The sequence below is a fragment of the Pipistrellus hanaki genome (genome assembly GCF_964339955.1).
Source record: "Pipistrellus hanaki genome assembly, chromosome: 1".
NCBI lineage: Eukaryota > Metazoa > Chordata > Mammalia > Chiroptera > Vespertilionidae > Pipistrellus > Pipistrellus hanaki.
In genome coordinates, this window is record NC_140503.1 from 201,993,038 (window position 1) to 202,009,214 (window position 16,177).

A 16,177-nucleotide genomic window follows, 5' to 3' on the forward strand; every position below is an offset into this window, starting at 1 on the left:
ACTTCCAGTACTATGTTGAATAAAAGTAGTGAAAGTGGACATCCCTGTCTTGTTCCCAATCTTAACGGAGTTGAGGGGATGGAGGGATTGAGTTAAAAAAGAAGAAAAATCTCATGGACATAAACAACAGTGTGGTTATTTTGGAGCGAGGGCATGAGTGGCGGTGGATGAGAGTATAGTGGATGAGGGTATAGTGGGATAAATGGCAATGAAAAAATAAAATTAAGAAGAGATCATTTTAATAAAGGTATGTTTAAAAATGGGCACAATGGGCATATGAGGAGCAGAGGGGATGACTGGCAAGCCTTCCTTATGGATTAAAACCCTGTGGTGAGACTTCAGGATGAAGAGGAAACACCACAGAGAAAAAATTCCAGAGAAAATAGAATTAGCAAAGGCCTGGATATAAGACTGAATCTTCTGTGTCATGCTAAGTAGCAACAATAACAGTAATTATATCAGTTACTGAGTGCCTATGATATTCCCACATGACTATACACATGTATATTTCATCACCATACTTACATTTTCAAAAAGGTGCTATTTCCATTTTACAGACTTATAAACAAAAACTCTTATATAAGTTCAGTTGCTGATGGATTCTGAGGCACTCAAATTCAAATATGACCTACCCTACACTAGCCCTCTTTCTCATGTCTACCTTTCACAAAAACTCTTCAACTTATTTTCAGATACTTTTGCTTCTAATTTCAATTACACCCACCACCAATGGGATTATTATGTCATTCTCCTGGCTTTCCATGGTCCAGTTAGCCTTTTGTAGAAGTTTAGCCTCCTTGGTGTGCCTTTCAGGATGGTTATATATTTCCTCCTATATCTCAATTTTTCTTAATTTCTTAAATTTCCCTGACCATATCTGTACACTGAATGTGCTGTTTCAGCTTGTTCAAATGCCTTCTCTTACCTTATATCTTCCATGATCCCTGGAAAATATGTATTTATACCCCTGCACCCCCAAAGGAAGCAAATCCCATGTTCATTTTATTCACAATGATATATCATTAAAAAATGATGATTCAATTTCAAATATGTAAGAATGATGATGAAAACATTGAAATGCGATATTTAACCAAAGATCATATAAGAAATGTGGCCTCCCATAAAGTCACTAAGGTAAGTGCAGGAGAGAGTATAATAGATGTATTTTCTTTTTACTGGTCCTCCAGGGAGGTATAGCCATCCTCACTGATATATGGCTGTCTCTGATTTTTCCATGCCTATGTTTTATAATCTAGGTACTTAGGAAGATAGCATGTATGGTCTAGCCAAAGGCACTGCACAAATCAAAGCATGACCCATCCATTTCTGCTCTGTCATGGGGAGATTGCAAAGGCTGTGCTTTTCATGTTTCCCATTATTAGGATAGTCTAATATCAGATTCAGCTGCATAGTGTCTATGCCTGAAGGTGGAGGAGGGAATTGAGATGTTCGAAGGTGTGAGTACATGGACAGCTGAGTCACAGGTGAAATGTCATTTATGCTCCTCAAGTGCCTATTTATGGAGGACTGATAAAGTTCCATGTTACCTAGAATAGAGACATAATACCAAGTGTCACACATAATAAAACTCATGATCTTGTTGGGGAGACACAACTTACTACCTGGAATATAAATAAGATACTTCATTCCACAGAAAATTGTATTAAAATAAGAAGTTTAAGATAGCTTATAAATAATGCAAAGAGCACTGGAATCAAGTTTGGGATCTTCCATAAAGTACCTCTATAATATACAAGTTACTTAAACTTTCCGACTTTTGGGTTCAGGGAAATATACCTGTAATGCCAATTTCACTGGGCTTTGGAAAGAATCCAACAAAAGTGCTAGACTATAAAAGAATACACAGATCTGTGATGCAAGATAATGCAGCAAGGAACAACATTTTAGTGGATCATGTACTCAGAAGTCTCTACAAGTGTTTTCTCCACTTAATTTCAAGTTGGGTTGTACTTATTAATCACTCGATTAAATGATTGTTATTTTATCCAACAATGGTTTATTTAGGAACTGTTATTTGCCAGCAATTGTGTACAATGTTGGGGATCCAATCCCATTTGTTATCCTCTTCATCAGAGAATCTTATACAAGTTCTGCAATTTTTTGGTAAGTATTGTGTCATTTAACATCACTTTTATAATCAGGAACTCCACTTTTCATTCTAACTGGTTGAAAGAAAAGACCCTATTCTACTTGGAGTATTTACCATGTCATAATTTAAATCATGCATCCTGTATTATAGAGTAAAAGAAGAGTGAAAGAAATGTCTATATAAGAAAACTGCAGCACCCTTATAATATGCATCTGAGCTTGCAGGAGCAATGGGCTAGACCTGGTACCAGACAAACCAATGTGTTAACCTTGGTTACTCTAGGCTGGGAGACATGGGGTGGGTGGGAGGTTGAATCACCTCAATAACTTAAATAAACTCATTTTTTAAAAAGTTTTGAGAACAGAATAATAATTTAGAAAAACAATGAACATTCAGTTTAGAAGAGTCTGTAGATTTGCCAGCTTTGGGATTTATAGACATGAGGCCTTGTTGCTATTGTTGGTAATCTATTTCTGCTAAGTTCTTAACATTGTTTTTAACAAATAGCATAAAGATAAATGGAAATTGGCTGAATATGAGATGGAAATTTGAGAAAACTGACCACCCTTTCAATGTTACTATTTCTCACTACTGTCCCATCTTCTTCTCTTGCCCAGAGACGTATCTAGTACATTGTATGAGATTACCTTGTTGCTTTCTCATTATTCCTCAGCACTGCGGCCTCATGTGGCCAGAGATGTCTTTGTTATTTACTCTTTCCTTCCTATATATAATTAGGAGTTATAAACTAGTAGGGGTTAGCCCTAGCCGGTTTGGCTCAGTACATAGAGTGTCGGCCTGCAGATCAAAGGGTCCTGAGTCTGATTTCTGTCAAGGTTTCATATTTTGGTTCTAGGCTCCTCCTTGGTCCAGCCCTGGTCAGGGTGAGTGCAGGAGGCATCCAATCAATGTGTTTCTCCCAGATCAATGTTTTTCTCTTTCTTTCCCTCACTCTTCCGCTCTCCCTAAAAATCAATGAAAAAAATATCTTTGGATGAGGATTAAAAACAAAACAACAATAAACAAACCTAGTAGGGATTCAAAAAAGTATGTGTTGTGGGAAGGCAGAAGTAAGAATGAGGAATGGTGGGAAGACACAAAATACCGAGCACAGTGCTTAGCATGTGCATAATCCTTACAGATGTCATCACCTCTGCATCCCTTTTTCACGCTCCAACCCTCTTCCCCCATTCCCTTAGTCCTAGGTATTGTTCACTTTCCTGATTCCTACACCACACCCCGGCAGCAGAGACAGCTATCCAACCATTTATCAATTCCTCACCTCCCAAGCTTGGTTTTTCTGGCTGCATGTCAGCCCCTGGTGGGAGACCCACAGCCTTTGGCTCTGCTTGCGGAGCGGCCAAAGAGCACATCTGGATTGAGCATTTCATGTTCAATTCAAACCTGGTTGCATTAATGCTCTGTCATACTCAATCTATACCAGGCAGCATGCAGCCCCCTGGATCTGGATGCTGTGGAAACAGACAAAGCCTGACATTGTTGAGGCTATACCAGCAGGGGGTATAACTCTTTGTAAAGCTGCATAATATGTCCCAAATATATTGCAGCTGTTGATAGGTTTTATTACATTTGCAGTTAGGGACAGTGTTCTATTTGAAGAAAGGATTTATTGTATTTACTTTTATTACTTTAGAGTTTGGGGGCTATTTTCATATTTGTCATGAACCTATTCCATTTTTGTTCATGGAGTTTATATCTCAAGCCCGCCACATGAGCAGCGGTGAATAATTTCACCTGTTGTCATTATACCTGCCGTCAATTCTCATTACCGCCGCACTAATACTTCACAGCCTTTGCAGGTGCTGCATAGGACATTAGAGGCTTGAATATTTTAAAGTCAGCAATGACGGGGCAGTGCAGCCAGCTGAGGAAAGGGCACAGACCTATGAAACGCTCAAAACTCTGGGCAGATGGAGGTAAATGTGCTGGAGTTGGCTGTGATAATGGGACTCGTTTTAGGGAGGACGCGCCCAAAGGACTTAAACCTCAGTAGGATGTGCTCAGGCTCACGAACCTACAACTGTCTTTATATCTTACTGCTTCAAATGTCTAACATTCTTCCACTGAGTAACTAAATGAAGGTAAGAACCAAAGATTGAATGTGTCACAAATTTATGTTTTCAAAGTGATTCCTTGCCTGGAATACCTTTAGCTTAAAAGGCTGAAAGATACTCAGATAAAACCACATTGTACATGATAATAGCCCAGTTCTTAGAATTAGAGGCAGAATTTGACAGCTCAGGCATCACTCTAGGTCCCTGTTCGGCAAACAGTGGCTCATGAGCCACAAGCAGCTCTTTGGCCTCTTTGAGTCTTTAGCAAAGGCCAGCTTAGGAGTACCCTAATTAAGTTAATAACAATGTACCTACCTATATAGTTTAAGTTTAAAAATTTTGGTTCTCAAAAGAAATTTCAATTATTGTACTGTTGATATTTGGTTCTGTTGCCTAATGAGTTTGCCAACCACTGCTCTAGGTTTTCATTGGTTATAGCCACTGTAGTCTGTTAATAAAAGGTCACTGTAACCCCTTTTTGAAGTTATATGGCTCATCATTGATGTTAATGGGACCAGTAAGAGAGGCAGTTTGGGCAGGGGGAGACCTGAAATAATTACAGTACAAGATGGTAGCAGCAACTGCAGAAGGAAAATTATAATAATCATAACAGCTTAAGTTTATCAAGTGTTTACTACTTAATAGCCATAGTTGTTAAGCACTTGTATTAAATTAATCATCATAACAACCCTATTAGATGTTTACATAATTAGCTCCATTTTACGGGCAAGAAACTGAATCTCAGATAAGCTAAGCAACTTGCAAAGGTCACAAAAGTAGGCTGCATAGAACTAGGTGTAAGTCCAGGTACTTTGACTTCAAAGTCTAAGGACTTAATCCCTGAGCCATATTAACTCCTAACACCCCAACTAGATCAAGGAAGACTGCCTCCTATTACTTAGCAAAATAAAATTTTATATCCTGCTTTTAATCTTTGTGAATTATTCTACGTTTACTGGACTTTCTCTTGATCTATAAATACTCCTATATAACCAATATTTTAAATTAAATACTTTCTTTCTAATTATACTAGAGGCACAGTGCATGAAATTCATGCAAGGGGGTGTGTGTCACTCAGCCCATCCTGCATCCTCTCCAATCGGGGACCCCTCAAGGGATGTCCAACTGTCCTCTCACAATCTAGGACTGCTGGCTCCCAACTGCTCACCTGCCTGCCTTCCAAATTGCCCCTAACCGCTTCTGCCTGCCAGCCTGATCACCCCCTAACCACTCCCATGCTAGCCTGATTGAAATCTAACTGTTCCCCTGCCAGCCCGTTTGCTCCCAACTTCTCTTCTCTGCTGGCCTGATCACCCCTAACTGCCCTCCCCTGCAAGGTTGATTGCCTTCAACTGCCCTCCCTTGCAGACCTGGTCCCTCTCAACTGCCCTCCCCTGCTGGCCATCTTGTGTTCACACAGGGGCAGGATCTTTGACCACATGGGGGCAGCCATATTGTGCGTTGAAGTGATGGTCAATTTTACTAGATAGGATAGAGGCCTGGTACATGGGTGGGGACAAGCTGGTTTGCCCTGAAGTGTGTCCCAGATCAGGGTGGAGGTACCCTAGGGGCTATTTTACTAGATAGGATAGAGGCCTGGTACATGGGTGGGGACAAGCTGGTTTGCCCTGAAGGGTGTCCCAGATCAGGGTGGAGGTACCCTAGGGGCTTGGGGCTGCCTGAGGGAGGGGTCTGTGGTGGTTTGTGGTTTTCAGGCCAGCCACTCCCCCCAGCGACCCAAGCGGAGGCCCTGGTATTTGGGATATATTTACTTTCTACAATTGAAACTTTGTAGCCTGGAGCGGAGCCAAACCTCCTGCTCGCTCAGTGGCAGCAGCTATTTCTATTTGGATTTGTTTACCTTCTATAATTGAAACTTTGTAGCCTTGAGTGGAGGCTTAGGCCAGCAAGGGCAGGTGGAAAGTTTGACTTCCTCTTTTGCTGGGGAAACACCTCCCTCCTGCTCTCTGTGGCTGTAGCCATCTTGGTTGGGTTTATTTGCAAACTTGCTCTGATTGGCTGGTGGGCGTGGCTTTGTGGAGCAGAGTGATGATTAATTTGCATATCACTTTTATTGGATAGATGAGAATCTATTAGTTTATAGAACTATATAATTTCCTCTCCATCTATTTGAATTATCTGGAATAAATGTAAAGTATAAAAGAAATCTATATCAGTCTTGTAACCATTCTGCACTTATAAGTAGAGACCAAAGAGCTTGCTTTCTCCTCTGCACCATCTGAGGACACAAGAAGATAGCCATTTGCACAAGAAGGGAGCTCTCACCAACAATCAACCATGCTGGTACTCTGATCTGGAACTTCCCAACCTCCATATGGTGAGAAATAAATGACAGCTATTGAAGCCATCCACTCTACAGTATTTAGTTATAGTAGCCTGGCAGATATAACAAAATGTGTATCTTAAGGCAATTAATCTCAAAGTTTAATGCATGTACACATCACCTGTGGTTCTTGCTAAAATGATTATTTTGATTCAATAAGTCAGGAGTGGGGCCTAAGAGTCAACATATCTAACACAATGTCATGGTGACCATGCTTTGAGTTTCAGGGTTCTAAGAATGGCAATTAGGGAAATAAAGTATCTGACTGCAATTTAGGATTCTTCATGGCTATTTTTGTGTCTTCCTCACCTTACGATCCTGAGCCCTTCTGCAGTGTCTGGCACATAACTATTTTAGGAAGAAATGGGTATATGAAAGACTGGCATTTGAAAGCCTTCCTTTATGATTAAAGTTACAAGTCAGGCACCTTTCCTACTAGAATGGCAATAGTATCCTCATCTGGGTTGGAATATGAAGAGGGAGTAGTATGGAAGGAAAGATTCATATGAGGTAATAGCTAGAGGGTAATGATAGATGATGAGTAAGGGTTCTAATGTCAGGTCAATGAAGGGTCTGGTATGGTCACAAGTGGGCATAGTGATGGGACATTAATATGACTCAGAGGCAATGGTTTCCTAATCTTCTCAGGCTAGTGACCTCAGAGCAAAACAATTCGGATTTCTGAAACCACTGCTCTGGTAGCTCATTTGAGAAGAGATTCTTAGCTGGACATGGAGTTGAATATCAGAATCTCAATATGAGCAACTTATTCTGAAAAGAAACTTTCACTTCCCCTCATTCTGGTATGTGAACATAGTCTTTACTAACACACACTTAAAAGCATTGGTTCAAAAACATGGGGTTTTTAAAAGATAGTGCTTTATAGGGTAGGTTCTGTTTATTATCATAAGCAATCAGTATATTCTAATCATCATCATCACCATCAAAATAAGTGGATGGAGAAAAACCATGCCAGCTGCATATTTATAAGAGCATCTCTTTCTCACTTTTATATTAGTATGCAATTAATGAACATTACTTTCTCAGCTTATTTAAGTTTTCAGTGCATATTTCTTCATCTAAGAAATGAAGTTCAGAATCACAATGTTATTTTCTTATAGAAGAGCAGTAATGTTCTCCTCCTCGTGTTTCTGGGTAAAGAAACTTCATCTGAAGATAGTGGCTCTGTCCCCACTCTTCCAATCCTTCCAGTAATGGGAAAAGTCAGCCCCTGACTGGAGTGGTTAGGAACAGAAGTTGAGCATTCCTGACTCAGTCTCTCCCTCTGTTGTTCTTGTGTACTCTCTGGGGTCTTCTTGCTCACATAGAGCTGTATCCTACTCTTTCATGGAGTAAATATTTTAGGAGGTGGGCCCTAACAGGTTAGGCAAAATCTTCAAGAATACAATACTGCCTGGGCAGGTGGCTTTTGCTGATCAATTCAGGAGTAAAGTAATAGCAAGCTCATGTCCTAGAGATACACAGCTGGGACTACCTTTACTTAATGCCAGTGGCCTTCATCAGGCATCTAGAAAGATTCAGGAACCTGGTAAAGGGCTGTGCATAAATTAATCAAGAGTCCAGAGACAAAACATAATTTTGAAAGGCATCATGGGGAATCAGAGAAGATTTAGCTAAAGGAACTAAGTTTTCCTCATCTCAGGACCCCTTACTTTTTATTAACACAATTTGTCCTAAGAAGAGGTAGATATACACTTCAAAGGGTAGGGTATGTATACACAGTCCATTGTCAGATTGGGGAATTGCCTAGACTGTTCAGGTGTTTGGCCAGTAGGAGGCAATAACATGTAGATTGAGATGCCCTGAACTGTCTGGCAGCATGTGCATCCTTTTCAGGTTTGGGAAAATGCCCTCAGCATTTCCAGATGATTCAGCCCTGCTAACATGCTGCAATTGGCTTCCAACATTTACTAGTACCTTAATGTCAATAAAGCAGATGCCCTGTATTTCCATATCTCTCTCCTGGATTTCACATTGTTCTGAACTAAGATTAGGAATCAGGTTATTATGAATTAAGGTCCCCCTGTTATGTGCATGCATTGGTTAGGAACCTTGAGAGAAGGCCAGAAGTAGCATTGGGGAACAAAAGACCATAGAGAGAGAATGGCTGATAGCTTTAGTCTTAAAGGCTTTAATAAGTGTGGCCTAAGTGGAAGTTTGTTCTTGGTGAGTCATTATGGTTTATGGCACCTTTGTTCACAGGCAAGTGACTTTATTGATATGGGGAGAGCTATTTTTAGCAGGCAGAGCTCATAGAAAAATGTAGATCTTTTGCAAACAAGCCTTGCAAGGACCTTTGCAAACTTAGACAGCTCTGCCTACTGGGCAGCATGTGTTGGCCTTGACGATATAAAGGTGCAGTTGGATCTTGAACTACAAGAGTGTGATTTGACCTCTGCTGACATCAGCGAGGCAGTGTAACACATTGCTAAGGTGGAAAAGCATGAGACTGAAAAGTTTGACTTGTAGTCACCTTCTAAGTGAGGAGAGAAAGGCAGAGACACTGGCTGGGAGTTCATGACTGGGAAAGGAGGCATGGTGGGCTCAGTCTTGGTTTGTCAGTTATTTGCCTGCAGCCCCCCAATTAACATCAAGTAGAATAACTCTACCTGGGTTGTTCACGGCTTCAGAGAGATCAAATGGAGAGGCAAATTTAGAATAGCCTGGCTTATGGATGGGTTAAAAGAGATTTTGCAAACTGAAGCTAAGGATCCACCGGGAGAAGGGTCATACATTCTACTAACAAATGAAAAGTGTTGAACAGAATTCAGGGAAGTGATAACAGCGATATTCTTATCCCTGTCTGACAAATTACTCTCTCCCTGCTGGTTATGAATTCAGGTGGAGCAAAAGGGGCATTATTTATTGAACTCCTAAAACATCAATAATGGAACATAACTTACATTTGTTTTCAAGTTTTCAGTTCATTTTTTCCAACTTCATTGTATCCTCACAACTGCACTCACTAACATATAATTGTGATGATGATTAAGGGGATAAAACAACAATGCAAATAACTTGATAGATTTCACAATATATGTTACAACCTGGGGCTATGGAACTGGCAGACACACTGAATGGGAGAGGAGAGAAGAAAAGTAGTTAAGATACCTGCTGGGCTGTAGTCTTAATTAATTACATAGCTATGATTAATTGAGATGGTAAATAACATAGCAGAACAAGGTTTCGGGGTAAGACAGAGCCTCTTCAAATCAGGTATTTACTTAGCTTTATTATATTTTCAAATTTGTAAAATTGGACTGATAAATGTTTTATCCTCCAAGTTTTACCATTCTATGGAAAACTGCAATGCATTATGAAAATACAAACTCTTACCCTACCTAGTTTGGCTCAGTGGATAGAACATCAGCCTGCAGACTGAAAGGTCCCAGGTTCAATTCCAATCAAGGGCACATTCCTGGGTTGTGGGCTTGATCCCCATTAGGGAACATTCAGGAGGTCAATGGTTCTCTCTCATCATTGATGTTTCTCTCTGAAATTAATAAAGATATATTTTTTAAAAAATACAAACTCTTATCTAAGGCACTTATCTAGGTAGTAAAAAGAAAATATAATTGATTTGTATTCCAAATTTTCTATAGATGTTGGGAATAAATTTTAAAAGCCCCATTTTTTAAATTTTGTGGAATTTTTCTTTGGCTCTCAAAAGCTTCAGAATGCAATGATTTAACAAAAATGGCAATAAAACCTTCTTTACTTCTCTTTTTAAAATAGGATGGATAGGATAGGATGTGTACCATGAAGAAAGGAAGTAACTATCATATACCAGACACAGGCCATTCATTTTACAAGTATTATTTTATATTTAATTACAAATCTTCACATAAACTTAGATCTCTTGTCATTATGCCCATTTGTCAGCTGAGATTCAGAGAACAATAACTGGGACAAGGGTACCATGTTAGTCTATAAGCAACTCCAGGATTTTATCTAAAGTTTGATAACAAGAAAATGCATTTAGTTTAACAAATAGGTCTTAAGAGCCCGCCATATGCCTAGTGTCAAGGCCTGGTTGTTTATCACAGCAAAGTTTCCCAGTTCTATAAGAGGAACAAAAATGAACTGGAGTTAAAAAATGGGAACAAGACCCTCGGCCATAATAAATATTCACCACAGCCTCTTACCTCCAGGAACATGAAATCTTGCTAATGCAGACAAAATCGTGTTTGGTAGTGATTCGGGACCCTAAATCTAGGAGTAGGGCTGTATGTTTTTTGTCCTTAGTTTAGCTGATAATTTTTCCTTCATTTTAGATAACCAACTTGCCCAGCAATTACCTACTTTGCTGAGTTTATTTATACAGCACAGTTGACAGCATGTGCGGAGAGGCTGTGAGGGGTGGGGAAGGTGAAAAACTTGTGTGCTTTGCAAGTTTCCTGTAGTCCTGGGTCAGGCATGGAGCAGAGTGATGATTCAGATGAATGAACCCACCCTCCTGCCTACAAATAGAACAACTTATAAACAAGTCATCATTTTCCAAAAGGTGCCTTTCAGTGCATTCCCCACACCTTGGGATAAGGGCAATGGAGTGTCTACAAGTATATGCAGAAGCGAGGTGTTGTTTAAGATGCCAGGTTCCTCAATTTAAGAAAGAGAGTAGAACTTCAGACCCCTTCTGATCAGGAAGTTGCTCCTCCTGGATGTATCCAAAATCCACTTACTTTTTCTGTGATTGTGCTATAAGTCATATTAAAGCAGATGATTCTGAGGATGTGAATTGTGACAAAAAGATTACAGTCTAAGCAATATAGTGGATGCTAATTAGATAACTATAGGTTTTATAATTAAAAGTTACCTTTTATTTCCAGAGTGTTTTTCCGCTTACAAACCACTTTCTCTCTTTTTAAAATATATTTTATTGATTTTCCACAGAGAGGAAGGGAAAGGAATAGGAAGTTGAAATATCCATGAGAGAGAAACATTGATCAGCTGCCTCCTGCACACCTCCTATTGGGAATGTGCCCACAACCCAGTTACATGCCCTTGACCAGAATCAAACCTGGGACCTTTCAGTCCACAGGCCGATGCTCTATCCACTGAGCCAAACAGGTTAGGGTGCAAACCACTTTCTTTTAAAATAGCATAGTGACCTTTGGTGGTAAATATATATATGGCAGATATTATCATTTCTATTACACAACTGGGAAAATGCTTGCAGATCTTGAAATCACACTTTCTGGGCTGTTTTAAAACAAAGTTAAAAGTTCTGCATTAGTCTCCAGTGAATATATTTGCTCTGAGGAGGAAATATTTATTCATATAAGTATATAAATAATTATCACTATAAGTAATATATAGGGCATCCCAAATATATATATATACATTTTAACAGCTGATTCCATTACATTTTGAAAATGAAATGTATACCTAAACCAGTTTGGCTCAGTGGTAGAGCGTCGGTCTGCGGACTGAAAGGTCCCAGGTTCGATTCCGGTCAGGGGCATGTACGTTGGTTGCGGGCACATCCCCGGTAGGGGGTGTGCAAGAGGCAGCTGAATGTTTCTCTCTCATCGACTTTTCTAGCTCTCTATCTCTCTCCCTTTCTCTCTGTACAAAATCAATTTATATATATATATATATATATGTATATATATATATATATATATATATATATATATATATATATGTGTGTGTGTGTATGTATGTATTTTAATATACATTGTCTTTATAATTATACAAAGTATGTATACATTTTGAGGACACCTCCATTATAACTATGTAAATATAATTATTATTTATATGTCCTAGTTTGCTCAGGGTGCCATAACAGAACACCATGAACTAGGTGGCGCAAATCACAGAAATTTATTTTCTCAGTCTGGAGGCTAAAAGTCTCAGATCAGGGTTCTGGCATGGGCAGTGGCTGAGGAGGGGTCTTTTCCTGGATAGTGGACCCTTCTCACTGCATCCTCCCATGGCCTTGCCTTGGTGCCTAGATGAGGGGGGGAGGAGCAGTCTCTTCTTAGAGGACATAAATCCTACCATGTCCAGGGCTTCTCTTTATAACCTTATTTAACCTGAATTACTTTCCAAAAGTCCTATCGCTGTTTACAGTTACATTTTGGGGGGGATTAGAGTTTCACTATATGGATTTGGGGAACACAATTCAGTCCATAGAACTAATACAGTTAATAACACTTATTTTTCAAGCATTCTTACAGTAGTTTTTTCAAGTCATCTAAGGGATAATAAAATATTGTATGGTAATATTACTCTACATTCATTTTTACCTTCTAAAAGCTACTTGATCATTTCTTATATTACTACCAAAGTGAAATCTTTTTTGGTTTGTTCAAATTATGAATATTTTTCTGTTTGTTTGTTTTGATTCAATTCTAAATGGTAGATGAGAAAAATGTTAATTTTCTTTTAAAATGTAGTTTCCTTATATTTTAATTAAATGTGAACTTTTAATTTCATGCTTATAGAAAATTGCATTAACCTTACGGTTTATGCTCAGGGACCAAAGTAAAAAACAAACAAACTGACTAATCCAAAATAAAAAGCATATTTTATTTATTCAAATGACTTGTATAGACAAAAACAGGAAAGGAAAATCATAAATGGACACAGCAGAATGATTAAATTCATTGGTACTAAAATGCATGTGAATTAAAAACAAAAAGCCCATTTAATATCTATCAAATGACTAAAAACCATAAATCCCCAATGATGATAAACTTAAAAATCACATACTACTATTTATATTATATATTAAGAAGACTTTCTTTTAAAGTCATAAAAATATTCATAACTTTGATCACAGAACTCTCTACTAGAAATATTTCATAACAATAATATTCAAACATTTTTCTATGTTAAGTAAAATATTTTTATGTAAAAATGAATGGAAATGCTGTACAATTTTATCTAAAAATTATGGAGTCATTTAGGTAATTCCAAAGACTATACTAAATGTAGGATAGTTTATAATATAATAAGTGAAAATCAAAATACAAAATTATGAATACACCCATTATAAGAAAGAAATATGTATATTGTCAAGAGCAAAAAGGCAACACTTGAGTGGGTGTATGTGAGTATGTACACACCCATACATGCTTGTGCACAGACACACAGCTACTGATTTTGGGTTTTTGGATGATGAGTCATCTAATTTAGTTTCAAAGAAAAGAAACCACTTTCATATCTCCTCCCAAATAGGTCAAATGAATATAAAGAAAAGAATAATGTAAACATTAGAATCAGATATAGTAGGCTCACAATAACATTTGCTAAATGAATGAATAAGTTAATGACTAAATGACTAATAAGTTAATTACTTACTAACTCTTCTTTATATTGCTCTTCCTATGGAGTATTCCTGTGAAGTGATTCTTCTATATATATATATATATATATATATATATATATATATATATATTTCATTGATTTTTTACAGAGAGGAAGGGAGAGGGACAGAGTTAGAAACATCAATGAGAGAGAGACATCCATCACCTGCTTCCTGCACACCCCCTATTGGGGATGTGCCCACAACCAAGGTACATGCCCTTGACCAGATTCGAACCTGGGACCTTTCAGTCTGCAGGCCGATGCTCTATCCACTAAGCCAAACCGGTTTTGGCTGTGAGGTGATTCTTAAAGTGTGGTCCTCAACCTGCAGCATTGATACCACCCAAGAATTTAATAGAAATGCAAATTATCAGCTCATTCCAGAAACTCCGAGAATGAGCCAGAAATCTCTGGTTTGACAAGTAGTCCAGGTGACTTTGATATATGTGATGCAAACTCAATTCGGGTAACCATTTACCTAGCCCAATTGATACTACTTAGACCATATATTCCACAGCCCCTATCCCAAGAAAACAAGAAATAGGAACTGAGTTCACAAAACATTCCCTAATGATATTATATGATGGTCAATGTGAGATTTAATTGTACACCCAAAAGCCCATCTTCTTTAAGTAGAGGTCCAATAGCACTTCAGTTAAAGGAAGGCATAATGTATAGCTTTAAAACATAAAAGATACGGAAAGCTAGTATGTATAGGAAAGCCCTCAAGCAAAGAAAAATAATTAAAGACTATACCTGAAAACAAGGTGTAAGTAATCTCCTAGGTCAACACTCTATCAAAGTGTAAGACAAATACTTCTCTAGCTTGTCAAAGGCCAACCAAGGGGGCCTCCTGGGAAGAAAATCTATACTTTGAAAACTTATAGAAAAAAATGAGTTTAGAAATCAACTTTGTCATTCATCATAAAATTCACACAAGGGAAACTTTATAAGTATTTCTTTTGTGAGAAAATTTTCAGAGAAATGTTTAAATCCCATTTCTCCAGAGAATTCATGTTGGGGAGGCCAATAAATGTGATCAGTGTGGGTAAGTATACTGCCAAAGATGATATCTTCACACTTACTCTTGGGTCCACACAGGAGAGAAGCTATATAAAGTAAAATCAGTATGAGGAGGAAAATGTAACTAGACATCTCATGCAAAAGCCACATAAGACACATTCCTAAAACACATGCAAGTTAGTTGTGGGTTGCCTGCTCCTAAAGGATTATTATGCTACTATGCCCCTTGGTTGCTGGTGATAACTGAGTAAATTCTATTCAACACAACAAAAATCAGAATTGTGGTTATTGGTTATTATGTTAAGGTCATTGTTAAAAGTCTATGAAGGATAGCCGAAACCGGTTTGGCTCAGTGGATAGTGTCGGTCTGTGGACTGAAGGGTCCCAGGTTCCATTCCGGTCAAGGGCATGTACATTGGTTGTGGGCACATCCCCAGAAGTGGGTATGCAGGAGGCAGCTGGTCGATGTTTCTCTCTCATTGACGTTTCTAGCTCTCTATCCCTCTTGCTTCCTCTCTGTGGAAATAAATTATATATATATATATATATATATATATATATATATATATATATATATACACACACACACACACACACACACACACACACACACACATATATATATATATATATATATATATATATATATATATATATATATTTTTTTTAAGTCTATGAAGGATAGAAAAAGCAAACAAAGAATAATGTCTATCCTTCTGAAAGGCTGCAATCAACCCACAGAGACAACTCAAAATGTAATCTTTTTTTTTTTTTTTTTTTTTTTAATAAAATAGGTGGTGTGTTTAAAAAGTGACAAAATACAAGGAAATGATGAATTATTTCCAATGAGTAAAATTAGAAGAGGGAGTTGAGTTTAACATGAATTTTGGAGATGGAATATGGGTAAGGTTTCAAAGGGTAAAGTGGCTTAGAGAAAACATACTTGGATGGGAAGGAAAAAAAATGGAGAAATAATAAGCAGGAATCTGGAGAGAGGAAAACATGGTATAGCCGGCAGACTAAGGCCCCCTCTCATGCATAGCCACATTCTAATCCCCAGAACATGTGACTATGTCAGTTTTCATAGCAAAAGGATTGTAGCTAGACGTAATGTCACTAGTCAATTATCTTTAAGATAGGGAAAGTATCCTAGATTATCTGAGGATCTCAATGTAATTATTAGAGATAGCCAGAGGAAGAAATAAGAAAAAAAGCAAGGTCAGAGTGGTGGAAGATGGTTTTGAAGATGGAGGAAAGAGGCCACAAGCCAAGGAATATAGGCTGCCTCTA

At 38.2% G+C, this 16,177-nt stretch overlaps 1 long non-coding RNA gene across 1 annotated transcript in view; it reads right to left on the bottom strand.

The window, feature by feature from the left end:
• Positions 1 to 9,905: 9,905 nt before the first annotated feature.
• The window catches only part of LOC311629134, a 90,906-nt gene continuing 84,634 nt past the window's right edge, over positions 9,906 to 16,177 (bottom strand). Inside the window, exon 3 of the long non-coding RNA XR_014796153.1 lies at positions 9,906 to 10,043. This is a non-coding gene — a long non-coding RNA (uncharacterized lncRNA). The remainder of the gene's footprint in view (positions 10,044 to 16,177) is intronic.